The 18,390-nt window shown below is 46.7% G+C and overlaps 1 protein-coding gene across 3 annotated transcripts in view; it reads left to right on the top strand.

Moving 5' to 3' along the window:
• Window positions 1–18,390, top strand: part of JCAD (junctional cadherin 5 associated) — an 82,638-nt gene that overhangs the window by 24,592 nt on the left and 39,656 nt on the right. For 2 of the 3 annotated variants that reach the window (XM_053894605.1, XM_053894604.1), the window contains exon 1: window positions 15,514–15,643. The gene's annotated coding sequence lies outside the window, so the exon portion shown is untranslated. Of the gene's footprint in view, window positions 1–285; window positions 370–15,513; window positions 15,644–18,390 lie in introns of those variants that run through there. The other variant, XM_019465234.2, reaches the window with a different exon arrangement.

The raw sequence follows: 18,390 nt of genomic DNA, 5'->3' as shown, positions 1-18,390 counted from the left end.
GTTGACGAAAGGGACAGGTCCAAAGGACACAAAGTGGTGACTGTCTGTTAAGGAAGAAGAGGTGAGGAGGGAGGGGCTGAAGAGGATTCCAAGCTTCCAGCCCCAGGAACTGACTGGAGGGCACCATTTGAAGTGGGTGCCCTTTGAAGATGGGACCAGGGGAGGGGGAGAAGGGGAAACAACACTGGATCTTCAAGAAGACAGAAGTGATGCTTAGAAACTTGGTGGTTCTTCCAAGATGAGAATTCCAAAAAGAAAACAAGATTTTTTTTTTTTTTCACTCAGTGACAATTAGATGGAACCACTGGACAGTAAGAGGATCAGTTTGATCTGGACTCATTCCAAAGACATCTCAACTCCTCAACACAGGTAACTCATTAAGGGAACCCTCCTATAGATTTTATTTACTGCCAAGAGATTTGTATGGATATTATTTTTACTCTTGTTCATTCTTCAGGATGGGGATGTTTGAAAAATTAAACAAATGATGAATAATAATTAATGGGAATAATTGTGCAAGTAAGACCTGAGCTAAATTCTTTCTATAATATATTCTCATAATCTCAAGAAACCGTTCTAAGTTTTAGGCAGGGGAGACAAATGTGAAGTCCTAGTGTTTGGTTTTCATAAGTGCAGAGTTAATTATGAGCATAGGTGTGATACTCCAGAAACTCTCCTGCCCACTGCCCTCAAGTATTTGAATGGGAGCAGCCATGTTGTATATCATTTGACCTAGCCCTCCAGCGACCAAAACCCTATCCCCATCACAGCCAACGGGAACCAGGTCAAGGAGCTGACACAAGGTCAGCCAAATCCATGGCCAGAAATCCAGAAGGTTTGGAAAAACAAAACAAAACAAAACAAAACAAAACAAACACTCCACCCAGAGATGATGGTGATTAAGTAAACCAATCAGATTGTTTCTCTTGGTAATTTCCCTCTTTAGAAACTCAAAGAGCCCCACCTAGAACAGTAATATCTCCCTCACTCTAAAGTTCACTTGTACCTTTCTGTTTTCTGCTGCCAGTGAGCCAGAAGCTCCTATACTTACTTGACCTACTAACGAAGTCAGATCCCTAGACCAGCATCACCAGCACCTTCACTGGTGTTGAATGGAGGAGCCTCACCAGAGCCTGACGACTAGAGCCCGGAGCCAGATTTGAGGAGCTCTTACCGCCCTCTCCACCACACCCAATACAGTTGCCGGCTTCAGGGGCATGTCAAAGAGATGACCAGGACATCTCACCACCCATTACCAAGGTGTATTTAAGAGCGCTGGCCACACCCTTTCTCTCCTGGGTCTTCTCCCATCGGTCCCCCATCAGGGGTGTGCCATCGTCCTGAGGGTCACCAAGGAGAAAGGCTCTGATATATCTAGTTCAAAAGAGGAATGCACGATTGTCCTGTGGCTTTTTTATGTAGGAGTATAAAGGGGCCTGCTGCCATCGGCCAATCCCCTGAGAAGCAACTTCTCTGACTGATCGGTTCACATACAGCTCTTTCCAATTATCACAGGTATAATTTATGGGTCTTGCTGTCGGGTCAGAGCAATCAGCTTTTCCCTCAAAAAGCAGAAAACCCTGAATGGTCACCATTTGTCTAGCTTTTCAGCCATTAGAGAATCTATTTCAACTATCTTCACAGGCTTGATGGGTGATTTGCCTGGTTTGCACTAAATGGCAGGTCTCTGATGCCGAGGTATTAAAAAAAGAAACCCTTCATCCAGCCCACTGGGATTGCAAAGTGTCTTTCTTGATTCAGATGTTTGCCTTTCTACAATTGCAATCAGTCTCTGTGTGCTATGTGGTTGTGACAGTTACACGATGGAATCCCTGTCGAGCTGCTCCGAGATTTGTCAGGAAACAGGCTTCACACAGACACTATTTGGTTGACCAGGGCGAGCTTCTGAAATTTCAAAGGACAAGCCATACCTGTCTCAGTGACCAAATTATTAAGAGTATGGAATGCAAATCAAAACCCCAATGAGATACTGCTCTGCACCCATTACGGTGGCTATTTTAAAAAAAGAAAATAAAAAATATCACAAGTTTTGGCAATGGTAGCGGGAAATTGGAACCCCCGTGTATTGCCGGTGGGGTTGTGAAATGGTTCAGCCAATGTGGAAAATAGTTTGGGAGTTCCTCAGAAAGTTAAACATAGAGTTACCGTGCAATCTGTAGCTCCGCTCATAGGTACATACTGAAAAAAAAATTGAAAGCAGGGACTCAGACAGCTATTTCTATTTTAAAAAAAAAAAATTTTTTTTTTTAACGTTTTTATTTGTTATTGAGAGACAGAGAGAGACAGAGCGTGAGCAGGGGAGGGGCAGAGAGAGGGAGACACAGAATCCGAGGCAGGCCTCAGGCTCTGAGCTGTTAGCACAGAACCCAACGCGGGGCTCGAACTCACAAACAGTGAGATCATGACCTGAGCCGAAGTCGGTCGCTCAACCGACTGAGCCACTCAGGCACCCCTATTTCTATTTTTTTTAATGTTTATTTATTTTTGAGAGAGAGACAGATCATGAGTGGGGGAGGGGCAGAGAGAGGCGGGAACACAGAATCCAAAGCAGGCTCTAGGCTCTGAGCTGTCAGCACAGAGCGAGACATGGGGCTCGAACCCATGAGCTGTAAGATCATGACGAGAGCCGAAGTCCGCCGCTCAACCAACTGAGCCACCCAGACAGCTATTTCTGCACCAGTGTTCCCAGCAGCCTTATTCACAACTGTTAAATGGTGGGACAACCCATGTCCATTGAGAGACGAGTGGTAGTCTCAACACCCAGTGGACTATTATTCAGCCTTAAAAAGGAATGAAATTCTGGCACATGCTCCAACGTGGAATCTTGAAAACTTTATGGGAAGTGACATGAGCCAGTCACAGAATGAGGAGTGTTATAGGAGTCCACTTCTGTGAAGCACCTAGAATAGGTACATTTAAAGACAGAACATAGAATAGAGGGTATCAGACGCTGAATGGAATGAGTGGGGACTTACTGTTTAATAGGTATAGGGTTCGGGATGATGAAGAAGCTTTGGAAATGGACAGCGGTGGTGGCTGTATACCATTGTGAATGTACTTAATGCTGTTGAATTATAACGCTTACCAATGGATAACATGGTGAAAAGAAATGTACATGTCTTCTGTTCAATTCCCTGCTGAGGGCAGCCCGATTCCATATACCGTCTTCTGCTCAGGGTTTGTGAAAGAAGCCACACCCCGGGTGTCACCTTGTCACAGAGAAGACTAGAAGCTCTGACTCTGGGAGGCAGGTTTCACTGGACAATTCCGGCTGGCTTGCAGCTGCCTTGTTAATATTCTCCACAATTCCAAATGTCTTCTTAGATTTTTTCAAGTTCAATCAAATACATGTCCGTGTATTTGCCTGCCTTTCTGGGCAAGCAAGTTCTGCTGGGGAATGTGCCTTCCCCTCTCCCTGAGAAACCCTTTTAACATGAATAAAACATGGGCCTGAGCAATTCAGCCTTCCCAGCTGGTTCTCACCAGCTTAGAGTATGTCTTTTGTTCCCTTCTACCCTTGACAAGCATGATGGCTTTGCTCTCATGCTGACTTCTATTACTGTGAAGTTGAGGATAACAGGCCTTCCCTCGGTCCCTTCTAATATAGACTCTGGTCATTCACAATGCCATGCTGCCCAGGACCACACGTGTGTCCTTATATTGTCCTACCTGCACACAGATAGCCCTTCACAATTGCACTGCAAAATTCGAGAAGGGATAGCCAGACAGCCCTGGGATGTATCCCCTCAGGGATGAACGTGAACAGGGAAACGTGAACCCCTGTTTCCACATCTGGCTGCATGAGATCCACAGTCTCGGAGGATGATGCTTTGAAACTCAGCTCAGGCTGTGGTTTCTGCAATCAACAAACACCTGTACAGTGTAGCTCTTTTGACTGAATCAAGGCATTGGCATTCTATGTCTAGAAAGAAGGAACTCTTGTCAGATTTCTGGGTAGGCACCCAGTGCTCCAAAAGTCCCGTTTGAACCATATTTATAAATTGGAAGTGAAACCACGTATGCCCCAGGAAGCATCAGGCTAACTCCATTTGTCATCTCGGTCGAGAAGATTCAGAACAAATGGCAGTGCTTGGGACAAAGTGTTATAATGAGGATACAGTGGTGGCAGCCTGTGGAGAACAGAGCACACACATGGGCATGACAGCTTCGTTGCTTTTTACCCCAGTTCTTCCAAGGGACTTGCTTCCCCCCGAGCACGCGTTAGTAAAGCAAAACACAAACTGCCCCGATTTTTGAGTACCTTCCCCCACCTCCTACCCACTTCCGATTTTTCCACTGGGCTGCTCCATAATCTGATGGCATGATTCTGACAGGCTGGCATCTGTCAGTGCTTGGTGTTTGGCATTTCTGACGTGACACTGGCTTCATTTTATGCGAGGGTTTTCTTCCAATCTAGAATGAATATAAGTTCCTGGAGGGGGTTAGGCGTACCGCTTCGCTTCAAAAATCCAACAAAGTCGTAGCAAGCCTTGGGTACTCTGTCTCCTTGGCTGGCCATCAGCTCAATTATTACATAGAAACTACCCAGTGTCATCGGTACTGACAGGAATGTGAAATCAATTAGGCCATTCCAGGGAGTTGAGACAAAGCTGTGTGAAATGACACCGGGCTAACAGGTCTAATGAGAAGAGCATGTTGTTCCTCAAGAATCCTACTAAAAACATATTGAAGGCAACACGTAACAGAGTCTGTCACATGTGGGCTTTTTTTCATAGCATTGCATTAGGTCCTCCATTTCCAAAGCACATTTATTTCCTTCAGAGATTAGGACAACCCTAACCCATTCCATTCTGGATTCCAAGACCTTTCTCCCCAGGGAAGAATATGGTGGTGCCTCGAAGTCTACACAGAGTTCCCGTTTGTGCAGCCAGAATTTGAATAAAGTCATTAGAGCCTTTAAGAGCTAGTTTGAGGGGAGAAATCGAAAGGAGTGGGGCGGGGTGGGGGGGGAGGGTGTGTCTTCCAAGCAAGTTTTTGCTTTGCTTCACATATGAGAAGCATCATGTGTTGGGATGTGATGGGTACAGTAAAGGGAATGGTCGGCATGCCGTGGGTAACACATGCTCTATGACCTTCCTCCTCCACAACCCTGCTCAGAGGATTCCAACACCCCTTTTGGATTCCTCATCCACGTGGGGATCGCTGGCAGCTGGAGGTGAGCACGCAGCTGCAGATATTGTCTTTCCCTGGCAACCGTTGCCGTGGGTTGTTTGGGCAGATGCAGAGCCATATACACACCAGAGCTACCCCTGCCATGACCCACTCGTACGTGAAGAGAAAGACTGTCCACCTGGGAATGTAGGAAAAGCCAGGCGCCGATAGCCAGGCTGACTCCTCTGGATATTTAGGCCGGGGAATTTGGCCCCAGATACATCAGAGTATTTCATCTTGAAATCACTGGAAGTTTCAGTGGGCTTATAATATGGTTGCCTTACTTCCACCTTGGCCGGTTGCCTGCTTGGCGCCCTCCCATTCAATTTGGAAGAAAGGGGTGAAAGGCGGTGAAGTAACGTCCCAGCCACAGGTACGACACGTGTTAATAGCCAAAGGAAGAGTCATGTAAATGTATCCCGCTCATGTAGGCTTCAGAGGATATACTTGGTTTAGTATCAGATGGCTATTTTGTCCACAGTATTTTTGTCAAGATTTCTAGCACATTTATTCATCCTCTCGTCACTGGGCCAAAACTGGTCTTCTAAATCCTAAAAGCTAGTTCTTTTACTGCCCTATACACACTTACACACACACACAGAGCCATATGCTCAGATTAAGCTCAGAGACTTCACATTTTACATTAAGTTAGAGTCCTTTTATTAAAGTGTTCTCTTGCAATCCTGTGATATCTGGGCTCCCTGGAAAAATGAAGGTACTCTAAATATCCTGCTTTACACACTATCTTAACTAAATTCTTTATGATATTTCAATAGCTTTAAGGACTTCTTTTTTTATAGAAGTTTATTTATTTATTTTGAGAGAGAGAGAGAGAGGGAGCACGCAAGCAGCAGATGGGCAGACAGAGAGGGAGGCAGAGAATGCTAGGAAGGCTCCGTGCTGTCAGCACAGAGCCTAACCTCGGGGTTCAATCTTACGAACTGTGAGATCATGACCCGAGCCAAAATCAAGAGTCAGGTGCTTAACGGGCTGAGCCAGCCAGGCACCCCACTTTGAGGACGTCTAACCTTAAAATACACATGCTCTCTGCAATACCACTTTCTCGTCTGGAGAGAAGGGAGGAAGGAAAGAAACACCAATCTGGCTTTCCATCCAAAAGGCTAAGTGGAACAGTCTTTCTTAAAATTTGTTAATCATCTAGTATCTCTGTAACATTTTTCCTATAAAAAGCAAATGAATTTAGAAATAGTTTCCTCCCTTGGCTCTCAACAAATGAAGGAGCTGTGCTCATAAGTTATATTTAGTGGCCAGAAACTGACGATACTAATAGCTGTCATTTGCAGAGTGCTACGATGTGCCAGGTGCTCTGTGTTTCTCTCATTCATTCTCCTGTGAACCCGATGAAGAGGGCAGCATGAGACCAGCTAACATTTATGGAATGTTGACTCTGTACTGAGGACGCTCACTAAATACCTCATTTAATCCTCATAGCAAGACCGTGCTCTGATATCGCATAAAGAAACTGAGGCTCAGAGAACTGATTTCCCTAAAGGTGCACAATTCATAAACAGCAACATGTGCATCCAACCCAAGTCTGTCTGACTCTGGAGCCCAAGTATTTCCTCCTTCAGGTTTTGTTACCTCCTGACAAGCAGGGGAATTGGGAGGCACTTTTACTGGGAATGCATTCAGCTCCCCCAGGGGGGCAGCCGGTCCCTTTGCAGTTAATGAGACCTACAGAGCCAGCCAAGAGGTGGTACCGGGAGACTGTGAGTAGTAGCAGGTTAATATCAGGCCAGGTCACAAGCTGTGGCTCGCAAACTTTGGTGCTCATTAGAATCAGGGAACTTGTTTTAAGGCAGGTTTCTGGGCCCTGCCTCTATGTTCCTGGCCAATGACAGCTAACCACCTGTTCTTTTCCAAACGGCCCATAACTTCACCAATTCATACTTCAACAGATTCGGACGCTGATATTTCTAAGCTTAGTGGTTTATGTTGTGAATGGCAGTCGTCATCAGGTATCTGGCCATTAAGAAACTCACAATTTGGGGTGATGAAGGAGGCCTTCGTGCACATACGAAGGCTGCAGAAGGCATGCACTTATTTGGAGATGTTAGTAGAAATAGTGTCTGCCATAGCAAGGAACACAAAATATAGCATGTAACATGGAAAATGGGAGTGTTAAATAAATAGACGTAACTCAGCAGCGGGAGTTAGCTGTGAACTAAAGAGGTTTCATGGCACCCGCCTTTCTGTGAAAGAAGAGAGCATTCTGTCTTCCCAAAGCAAAGATATATTGGTGTCTGTGGGGATCCTTCTTACTGTCTTTATATTAGCGTTTCAAATCTGCCTCTAAGAAAATCTACCTGTCTTCTAACTTTTTAAAATATTCTTTTAAGATTTTGTTATTTAATTTTAGAGAGAGAGGGCCAGAGAGAATCCCAAGCAGGCTCTGCACCATCAGCACAGAGCCCGATGTGGGGCTTGAACTCACAAACCATGAGATCATGACCTGAGCCAAAATCAAGCGTCGGCCACTCAACCAACTGAGCCACCCAGGTGCCCCTGTCTTTTAACATTTAAATACATTCCTTTAAATGTAGTTACGAAGACCCTACGATTTTACATCAAATGACTGAAAATCAGACTTACCATCCTGCAACCACTTCAACATTATTTTGTCCTCACGTTCTTCGGTCTGCCAACATTCCCATTCCCCCCGTGTTAGTGCCCTGTTCATACTACAGTTCATTAGGACAGCTGGATAAATAAATAAATAAATAAATAAATAAATAAATAAATAAACAAACAAAATGGAACAATTTACTGAGGGGTAGCCGTGAAGAATTCATAACTAGGAATGTTCTTCTACATTTTAAATGAATCCTTCCACATACAAAATCCATCATAACCTCATAAGTAGGCATGCCTACTGGTAAACAGGTGGCCCCCGATAAAATAAGCAGGTGGCCCTTGACCACGGATAAGGCAGTGCTCTCTGGAAAGGATAGTCATTGTGTTTATGAATATCATCTGTTCCAAGAATGTATAATATTATAGCTCCAGTGTATGCTGTATAGAGAAGGGAGGAGAATAGGACTGGATTTAATACTACATCTGTGACTGGTTAGTTATGGTAACCTTCAGGTATTTGGTGGTTTCAGCTAAAGGTCTGATGCACATTCCAGGCATCAAGAACTATAGGGAAGACTATAAAAATGTTTAGACAAAGAATGAATACATTCACTAGTTTGAGAAAAGTAGAAAGTACATGCAGTTCCTGCCGTCTTGAGAAAGGCACTCAGTTCGGCCTCTCGCCAAGAAAATGTGCTCCTGGTCCCCATGCAGGAGAGGCCCCAGTGATGGCACTTGCAGGAATGGAGAGTCTTGCGGGGTCTTATCAGCAAAGACTGGGGAAAAATGAACCCAGTTATCAGGGGAGGGTGGGTTACAAAAGAAACATGGCAGTAACTATTCTGGAACTTGTTAACCAATGTTCTAGCCAAATGAGACGCTGGGCTACTTTTTAACTACTGTTGATGTAAGGCTGGCTTCCGCCAATTTATTTTCTTTTCCCTGAATTATGTTTCATGTCTGTTTGTTGCCTTCCTACAAACTGATTATTCCCTTTGCCCTCTCTTATTTGCATGTTGTATATTGCCTGCTTTTAGAAAATTTAATTTCTGTTGGATTACACCAAAGACACAAATAGCATGCAATCTGCCTGATCTCTATGTCACCCAGGTATTTGAAAGGCTCATCAACAGAGTTTGAGGAGAGTAAGCTGTTTTTAAGACAGAACACGGAAAAAGCAAAAGCAAAACTCCAAACAGATTTAACACAGACAGAAATAATTCAAGAAAACCTAGCCCTTTTCTCAAAGTGCTGGCCAGCCATTTTTCCTGTGGTAACCCTTAGCCCTCACCTAAGTGTTTGGACCCCATTCGTATGGCAAGGATTTACAACTTTGTATTTGCACAGTGTGAGTTTAAATGATCACCCTTCATTTCCGAGGCACTCACCAATTCAATTCAACAGATAGCTGTTTCACCTAGCTGCCAAAGGTATGGTGCTCAGTTGTGGTAAACAGCGGGACTGATTTGTACCTGGGTCTTAATTTATAAAGGTGACTGAGTGACAACCTGAAGATGTAAGTACCATTGGAAGAAAAGTTCCCGGGCACCTACGTGGCTCAGTCGGTTGAGCATCCGACTTCGGCTCAGGTCATGATCTCGTGGTTCGTGAGTTCAAGCCCTGCATTGGGCTCTCTGCTGTCAGCTCTAGAGCCTACTTTGGGTCCTCTGTCTCCCTCTCTCTCTGACCAACCTCCCCCCCCCCCCCACCACCACTCACATGCATGCTCTCTCAAAACAAATGAAAGAAAAGTTTCAAGTCACTCACTGTTCCCCTAGAAACAGGCATGGCACGCCATGCTGGACCACAGGGGGAAGCACCAGTGTCCATCAGGAGGCAGAAAGAAGCAAGAGAAAAGCACAGACCACAGCCTTTACTGAGGTCTCTGTGCAAAAGGCAAGGCAGGGCTGGGGAATCAGCAGAGGGTTTGAATAACTCTAGTAGGTTTTGAGGCAGGTGGAGAGGATAGGGGCTGCCTGGGACGATTAGGTCAGGGAAGACACTGACTTGGTGTGTGATAGGTAGATAAGGAGGTGGTTTAGAGGATGGGCTCTACATCACCAGGGGGTTGTAAACAACCATGGCCATCAGGTTGGCCCTGTACTGTGATTGATGGATGCCAAATAGACAAGCAGAAGGGTGAAGAAAACACGGTTAGGATGGGGATGATCCTAGTGGAAGGGGACAATCCCTTCCACTAGGAACTCAGAATCTAGTAGCTGAACTTAACACATGGGTTGATGAAGCAAATGCAAGGCATGCCACGATCAATGCTGTACCAAGAGCTTAAACAAGATGCTAGAGAAGTTTCACAGAGGCGAACAAGCAAGCTTGTTCAAGCAAGTCATAGAAAGCTTTCTTATATGGGAGATTTCCGATATCTTCAGCACTCAACGAGGAGCACTTCTTCAAAATCAGAGCACCCTGGTAACAAATGCTGCCCTTATGTACGTGAAAGACAACAAGTCAAGACCTAGCAAGTACCTGGCACATAAGAAATATTAAATGAGGGCACCTGGGTGGCTCAGTCAGGTTTAGCATCCAACTCTTGATTTCGGCTCAGGTCGTGATCTTGCTGTTTGTGACTTCGAGGCACGTGTCGGGCTCTGTGCTGACGGTGCTTGGGATTCTCTCTCTCCCTCTCTCTCTGCCCTTCCTGCATGCTCTTGCGTATGCTCTCTCGCTCTCAAATTAAACAAATAAACTAAAAAAAAAAAAAGAAAAGAAAAGAAAAGAAACATTAAATGAAAGGTAGTTCACACTTCTCCCTCCCAAGTCAGTGTCCTTTTTGTGTTGCTAGCCATTGCCAACTTAATAAGAGGCCAATATGTCATTCTCTCCCCCAATGGAAGCATTGCATTTTTTTTTCAATGAATGTTGGTAACCAACTTGTATCCTTTTTGTTCACATAGTTCCCATTTTTTAATAAGAAGTCGTATGTTTTTTTTTAATGTTTATTTTTGAGAGAGAGACAGAGCATGAGTGGGGGAGGAGCAGAGAGAGAGAGAGGGAGACAGAGAATCCGAAGCAGGCTCCAGGCTCTGAGCTGTCAGCACACAGCCTGACACGGGGCTTGAGCTCACGGACCATGAGATCCTGACCTGAGCCGAAGTGGGACGCTTAACCGACTGAGCCACCCAGGCACCCCAAGAAGTTGTATGGGTTAAAGAAAATGCTAGAGTTGTTTTTGCTTGATCCCTGATTAGCTGGTATGTGATGGCAAGAGAGGCGGCTCAGGGCTGCCCATGTCTGGACCACTCTGATGTCGGCCACATCACTGTCTTTTTGAAGTCACGTGTGCATCTCCCTTCTACCAGTGGGATCCCAGCCAGCCACTGTCATTCCCTGGAGGACAGGAAAACAAGGTTTCCTTAATGAATCTGGGAAAGAATCGCAGACTGCAGGCAGGGGGATGCTTGGAATGTTCTGTCAACCACTAGTAAACAGCAACCCTTTGCTAGGGTGGCGACAGGGCTTGGGAGAGAGGCAGAGCTAGGCTGTTTCCCATTAATGTGTAGCCTCATGGAGGAAAAAAGCCAACAAAGAGATAGCAAATGATTAAAAATGATTTTTCTTATGCAATAACCATGCAGATTCATTCTCCTTAGAGTGAAGGTATATGATTAAAAATATTTGTTATTCTTCTCTTAATCCCCAGGATTGTCAATTTCCTGTCTGGGTTGATGCCAAATCTTCTAAGTCAACAGTTAACAAACATCTATTGCATTTTATTCACAGGAGGCATCGCTGTACCATTCCTCACCATCATACAATGATGTTGATGACTACTGTATTTTGTTTTTTTTAATTTTTTTAAATGTTTTTATTTATTTTTGAAGGAGAGAGAGACAGAGCATGAGCCAGGGAGGAGCAGAGAGAGAGGGAGACATAGAATTTGAAGCAGTCTCCAGGCTCTGAGCTGCCAGTACAGAGCCCGATGCGGGGCTCGAACTCACGAACCGTGAGATCATGACCTGAGCCGTGCCTATCATTCTGTTAAGTTTTGACACACTCTTTCTATTTCTTGTGCTCTATTCTTGCTTCTCAAATTTTATTTGTGTAAGAATCATCTGGACATTTACTGGACATTCACTTTAAGAGTACAGATTCCTGGGTCCCAACTGCGGTAATTAGAAATTCTGATTGTGTCCGACGTGGATGAGGACCAGGCATTCGGCTTCCAGTCAAACCCAACATTAATCTGAAATTAGGTGGTCCATGGAACGCAGTTTGAGAAACAGATTTCCAGTTTATGGCCAAAAACAATTATGCAGAATAGCCTCTGAATTAATACAGAGCATGTCAGTATCTAAAAAATATATAAGGTTTATTAGCACTTGTTGACATAAAACCTTTTGTAGTTTTTGTATAATACTTATTGTCTGACTTTTAGTACAAGCCAACGAGAAGGATTCAAGATTTTTATCAAGGACATTAATCTTTAAAAAATGAGAACTGGTAGTGTTTTTCAAACTCAGAAAAACATCAAAGAATATCTAAGTCAACGAAAGGAAACCGTATATTAGGTCATCACAAAAGAGCCCTAAAGCAAGGAGGGAAGAGGGTTATTCTAGGTCCTTGAAAAGGCAAGGAGTTAAAGAAACAAGGTTTTTTTTTTTTCGTTTTTTTTTCTTAAGAGGCCATTAAGCATTCTCTGGTCATTGCACATCTGCCCTGATGACTCAATAATCCAAGTTCCTTCCTGAGTCTGTGAAATCCCTTCTCCAGGACTCAGAGAAAGGCGGAGACATTCGGGCACCCGGGGCTGGAATCTGGCTCACGTTCCCTAGCCGGTGCTGGGTTTCTAACAGCATCACGCTCAAAGTTGTTTTCAATCATATTTTATATCACATATCCCGTAAGCAGCAGACAGATATTTTTGTCCTGTGTTTAAACCTCCCCGAATCAAGTAGGTAGGAGCAAGTGACTGAAGTTGCACAGAAGTGGGGTGGGTGGCAATGAGGAGAAGGAACGTGACTCTTCTTACAGTCAAAATAAAACTTACACAGGTGGTCTCTGAGCGACAAAATCCTGACTTAACGAAGAAATTTCCTTTCCTCTAAAATCATAACCGCCAACATATGCATACATGCGTATGTACAGCTGGCTTCTCACATATCCTGTCCACCACCTCGTGTCTATGCCCCGGTCACCAGTGTGGCAAATTGCCCAATGGATGGACCTCACCAACTTTCATACTCATCTGGGGAAGCACCACCCTCCCCTTTGTAACTCAGACAACTATCTACTCATACTCATGTATCTTTTCAACCTTACCTCCTTCTTCATTTTTCTATTTTCAAATCTTTTGAAAAAATCTCCCACCTTTCTCCTCGCTCTCCAGCCCCTCCACCACCTTCTATCCTCATGTTTTCATTTGCTTGTTCATTTGAAATGGCCTTAGTCATGGTTGGGAAGCAATAGAACAGGGCTGGTGACACATCAGTGCTGGAGAAAGAGGGAAGCAAAACATCTTGAAATGAGGTTGTCATGATAAAGAGCCAGCGCTCAGAAACCACAAAAATCTTTGAAATTGCACCGTCATCTTCTTCAGAATCTACAGTATCTCAATCTCATTAACTTCCTCTAATGAAATCTGCCTTTACCAACCTTTCTGCTGAGACACAATTTCTTATTAAACTTTATTTAGGTATGTTTAGCCTAGTTGCTAGTATTGCTTCTGTGTTTTCTCTATTGCAACTATATAGCATTTCAGTGACATTATAAAACTTCTGCGGGGGTGACCCAGAAATCCAACAATATAACATTGTTCTAATCAGTTTTCGGGCTGATAAATGATCTCGCAGGAATATTGAGCTCCATATGTGTCTGCATAGTGCTGGGCACGTATAGGCATTCCACAAGAAGAAGAAGAAGTTATTTCATTGATTTGACAAATTGAGGACAAATGGGAATTGTATGTCACTGAAGCACTTGTCCCTGAAAGATGTGTTTATGGCAAGAAGCAATGTCACCACTGTGTATGATTACGATTTTCCAGAAAAGCCTCTGCGATTCATTGTCTTTTTTTCTCATCTTAACTCCTCCAGCCTGGAGATGATACCCTTTGCCTCTGCCTAGACACAACCCACCTGTCCTCCAGGGTGCCCTCCCAGAATGCCTCCCCTGCTGGCTTCAGCCCACAGAACTTTCCATGGTAGGGGCTGCCACTTTCTACATTTTCACTATGTGCCAGGACTATGCTGAGTGCTCAAAAGGCCTTACTTACCTCCTTCAATTCTCATTTCCTAGGAGGTGAACACTGTCATTATCCCCATTTTGTTAGAGAGGAAATTGAAGTGGACAGAAGTAAAGTAACACATCTAGAAAGTGGCAGAAGTACCCCAAATCGGGATCCACACCTTCTTCCTTGAGCACCTGATCACGCTGTCCTGTCTGCACCGTCTCCCCGGTATGCTTGATGTGCGGTAGATAACGCACACACACACAGCATCAGATTTGATTGTTTCTCTTTTCCAGTGTGTTTAGCTCTTTTGCTCTCTTGGCCTATATACTCTTCCATAGTCAGGGTTAAGGGCAAGGGTCTTTGGCCTGATTCTGCAACTTCTGTGTGCCTCCCTGAACCCCAGTCCCGGTAGTGAGGATCAAAAGAAAACAATCCTCGGACCAGGGTCGCCCATGGTGACAGTGCAAACAGCTTCATGTGTTAATGCTGTTCTGACACTAAATCCACGGTGTGGCTAAGAGGTTTCCTAAAAATTCTGCAGGGATTCCAGTCTACTCTGCCATCCATGTTTGCCCCTTGGACTTGACTTAGCCAACACCCTCTCTCTCTCTCCAACTCATCAGCAAACTTGAACTCTTCATGTCTTTTCTTTACTCGCCAAAGTACGAGGACTTTTGCCCCTGAGTGGACCTGGCAGTGGTCTAATCACTGCTGCCAGGGAAACGTGGAGTGGGCTACGAATAATTGTTTATTCTGCTCTGAACTCTCCCTCTGACCTCCTCCTTACTCTTGCCTTTAGGCATATCCTACTCCTAGCCTCAGTTTCCTCATCTATCACAAGAGAGGATAAACTAACTGACCTCTAAAGTCTCCAGCCTATAGCTAAGGCTCTTAGAGGTCTTTTTTTAAACGAGGAAATCCCAAGCACTAAGCTGTTGTCCCCGGCATTATTTACTGCTCCTCACACCTTCCATGATTGTGTTTTTCTGAAAGTGTGTGTGTATGGGTGTTTGTGTGTGTCTGTGTTGTATGTGTGTCTTTGTGTGTGAGTGTGTATATGTGTGTATATGTGTGTGGGTTTGCCTGTGACCGAATGAGGGTGTTTGTATGCATCTGTGTGTGACTGCATATGGGTGTGTTTATGTGCATCTTTGCGTAATTATATATGAGTGTGTGCATCTGTATACGAATATTTTTGTTTTGTATGTATCTGTGTGTGTGTGTGTGTGTGTGTGTGTGTGCGTGTGGACATTCGCACAGTGTTGAAGCCGCTCAAACCTAAGTGACAGGGAAAGAGAAAGAAGGTCCAGTCACCTGTACCTCTGGGGAGACCCACCCACGCAGGGCCCACCCGAGGCGGGTGAGCTAGGCTCCCTACTCGGGTGCCGCCCTCCCGCGGAGAGAGCCAGAGCCTGGAGGCCGCCTAGCGGGCGGGGCGGGGATATGGGCGGGGCGAAGCCGGCCGGTGGGCGGGGATGTGGGCGGGGCGAGACCGGACGGTGGGCGGAGATGTAGGCGGGGCGAGGCCGGGCGGTGGGTGGGGCGGGCGGCGGCGGCTCCGGGCATGCTCCGCCGCGGCGGCTGCAAGCGGGGCGGGTCGCGCTGGTCCCCGGCCGGCCGGAGCGGCGGCGGTGGCGGCGGCGCGGGGCAGCATGAGGGAGCCGCTCGGTAAGTCCCGGTGTGTCTCGCCCCTCCTGACTCCCGCCGCCCATTTGGCCCGTTCCCACGGCGCTACGCGGGCCTCGCCCCCAGCCTCCCGCGCGCGCCCCCAACTTCTCCAGCCCGGACGTTGCTCCGGTGCGAGCCTCCCCCGGCGTTGGGGGGCGTCCGCACCCCAGCCCCGGGCGTCCCACACGGTGCCCGGCCCGGCCGCCGCGGGCCGCACGCCCGCAGCCTCGGGGTGAGGGAGCGTTCGCTTTTGCTGGGAGGGGGCGTCCGCGCCCCTCAGGTGCCCAGCCCGGGTGCGGGACTCGCGGGTCCCGCGCCGAGGGCCGCGGCTGGCGTTAGCGCTCGCTCGGCCCCTTTCGCGGGGAGGGCCCGGAACGGCGGGGGTCGCTGCCTCGGCTCTCGGCGTCCTCCCTGCCGGCCCGGCTCCGGCCAGCCCGCTCTTTCGCCTGCGCGCCCCGACTTCGCGGACAGCACCCCAGGAACTGACAGCCGCTGCTCAGAGTCTCCGAGGTCCCCGGTTCCCACGGTGGCCCCCTACCCGCCTCTCCCCCCCCCCCCCCCCCCCCCCCCCCCCCGGCAGTCCGGACCTGCCCGCGGGACGTTGGGAGCTCGTTGCCGCGCCCGGCGCTCCCTGCTCGGGTCTCCGCCCGGCCTTCCGCGCCCACCGCTTTGCCGGGTCAGGACCCGGGATTAGGGCGCTAATCGCCGCTGCTTCCCAGCAACTGCCCGGGGCTGCCGGGCCTCCCCGGCTGCTGGTGGTTAAGTTGGGGGTGGAGGGGGGGGGAGAGAAAAGGGTGGGAGAAAGGAAAGAGCCCCGCCTGAGAGTGCTGTAAATCTCGTTAATCAGCTCGTTTATGGGATCTGGAGCCTGCCTGCCTGCGCCCGGTCTTCGCACTTGGATCTCCTGAGTACCCCCACCCCACCCCCGTCGCCATCAGTTCACCCTAGAATGCCTGGGTTTGCCTAGATGCCCTGACCGCAGTGAGGTTCAGCACCGCTCTTGGTCCTTGTCACTGGAGGTAGCAGCCCAGCCCCCTTGGGTTCCTCTGGGGTTTTGAGAAAGGAGCTGTGATTTCACTACTGGAAAAAAGAAAAATGAGAACTCCTCGCCAGCGCGACCTGGTCATGCCCCATTCCTTGCTCATCCGTGCTCTCTAGGAGCAGAGGACTTTGGGGAATTAGCTTAGGCAGATCACCCTCCCTTTCCCCCTCCCAACACACACACCCTGCCACCCTCACGGCCATCCCCGGCATCTCCTCCCTCTACCCCCATGCTCACCTCTCCCTCCCTTAGTCTAGTTGCCTGGCCTGTCTTAGGGAGATGGATGGAGTAATGTGGACCACACAATTTCAAGGGTGTGTGTGTGTGTGTGTGTGTGTGTGTGTGTGTGTGTGTGTGTCATCTTCAGGCCTTCCTTCTCTGGCTTTTTGTCTTTTCAGATTTGCAAAGAACAGACATCCTAGGGATTTGAGGTGAGGGTTGGAAGATGGGGTGGGAGGGGTCAGGCTGCAAGAAATACTTAGACAAAAATGGCAGACTCAGTATTCAAAACTGAGTGGTCACAGGCTATGCAGGTAAAACTTCAGGAAAACAGTGCCTTGAGTCAGGCAGTTTTAGAAGTTAAGATGACTGGATTATGGCCCTTTGGCAAGGCAAGCATGTATAGTGTTTTGGAACTCATATGCGGATTCTATTTCAGGAGAATTGTGATGGTTTTCATGTGAAATTGGGAATTTGGTAAATTCATGTGGTTTTTCATAATGTTGTGTGGGTTTGAACTTTCTATTTACCTTGCTATTAGGTGTCTAATTCTTAGCCACCAACTAAACAGGCATCCTGCAGGTCCCTAACTATTACTCTGGGGAGGCAACTTGTAGCAAACAGTTTTCACTCCCACAAGAGTGGGTGAGCAAATATTTGTTGAACAGAGGCCTTAATCTGCTGGGCCTTCCTCCTGGCAAACTTCACCCTGTGCTCCAGAGAATGGAAGGTCAGGCCCTTGGCAGGCCCAAGAGATTTAAGGGGATTGGGTGGGCGGAGAAAGCCTGTGCCAGGAAAAAAAGAAGAAAAAAAACAAACCAAAATTTTTTTGTCTTTCTACCTCCTTGGGATATAACTTAAAGTGCCCGAGTGTTCACATGCTCTGGAGGACTTGACAAGCTAATCAGAGTTAGTTAATAACGCATCTGAGTCGTCACAGACTCCAGAAGCATATGGCTTATTGTTCAATAGCTACAAAATGTAACTGGAGATTGGAGGTACACAAGGAGAGTAAATAAGGACCAGTTTTTCATTTAAAAAAAAAAAAACACCCAAATCTGAAAAGATCCTTGGACTATAATTTTTTTTAAATGCAGCTTAAAAATAAACTAGAAATGCTATCAGTAAAGACAGCCCAGAAGTCTGTGGTTCCGCCAAGTTCCCATTGTCCTTGTTGGAGAGTCCTGTAGTTTGGGAGGACAGTAAACACCAGTCGTGCTGTAGGAGTCCAGAATTTCTCCCTTAATGAGCTTGGCGGGATTTCACGCTAATTAATCTAGAGAGAGTTTAGAACACAGAGTGTTGCGTTGAAACAATTGTTCTGTTGTGGTTTTGATTTTGATAAGTGAAGACTATGCCTCTGAAATCCTTTAGGTCTATCGTTGATCCCATTACCAATGTTTCTTTTTATTTATTTATTTACTTACTTTTTTGGTAACAGATGTTGTTTTTCACCTTTTGGATGGGAAGGGTTCTCTCACTCATT

The sequence above is a fragment of the Panthera pardus genome, unplaced genomic scaffold (genome assembly GCF_024362965.1).
Source record: "Panthera pardus isolate Hobbes unplaced genomic scaffold, ASM2436296v1 HiC_scaffold_6, whole genome shotgun sequence".
NCBI classification, from domain to species: Eukaryota; Metazoa; Chordata; class Mammalia; order Carnivora; family Felidae; genus Panthera; species Panthera pardus.
This window is presented reverse-complemented; position numbering and strand designations above follow the sequence as displayed.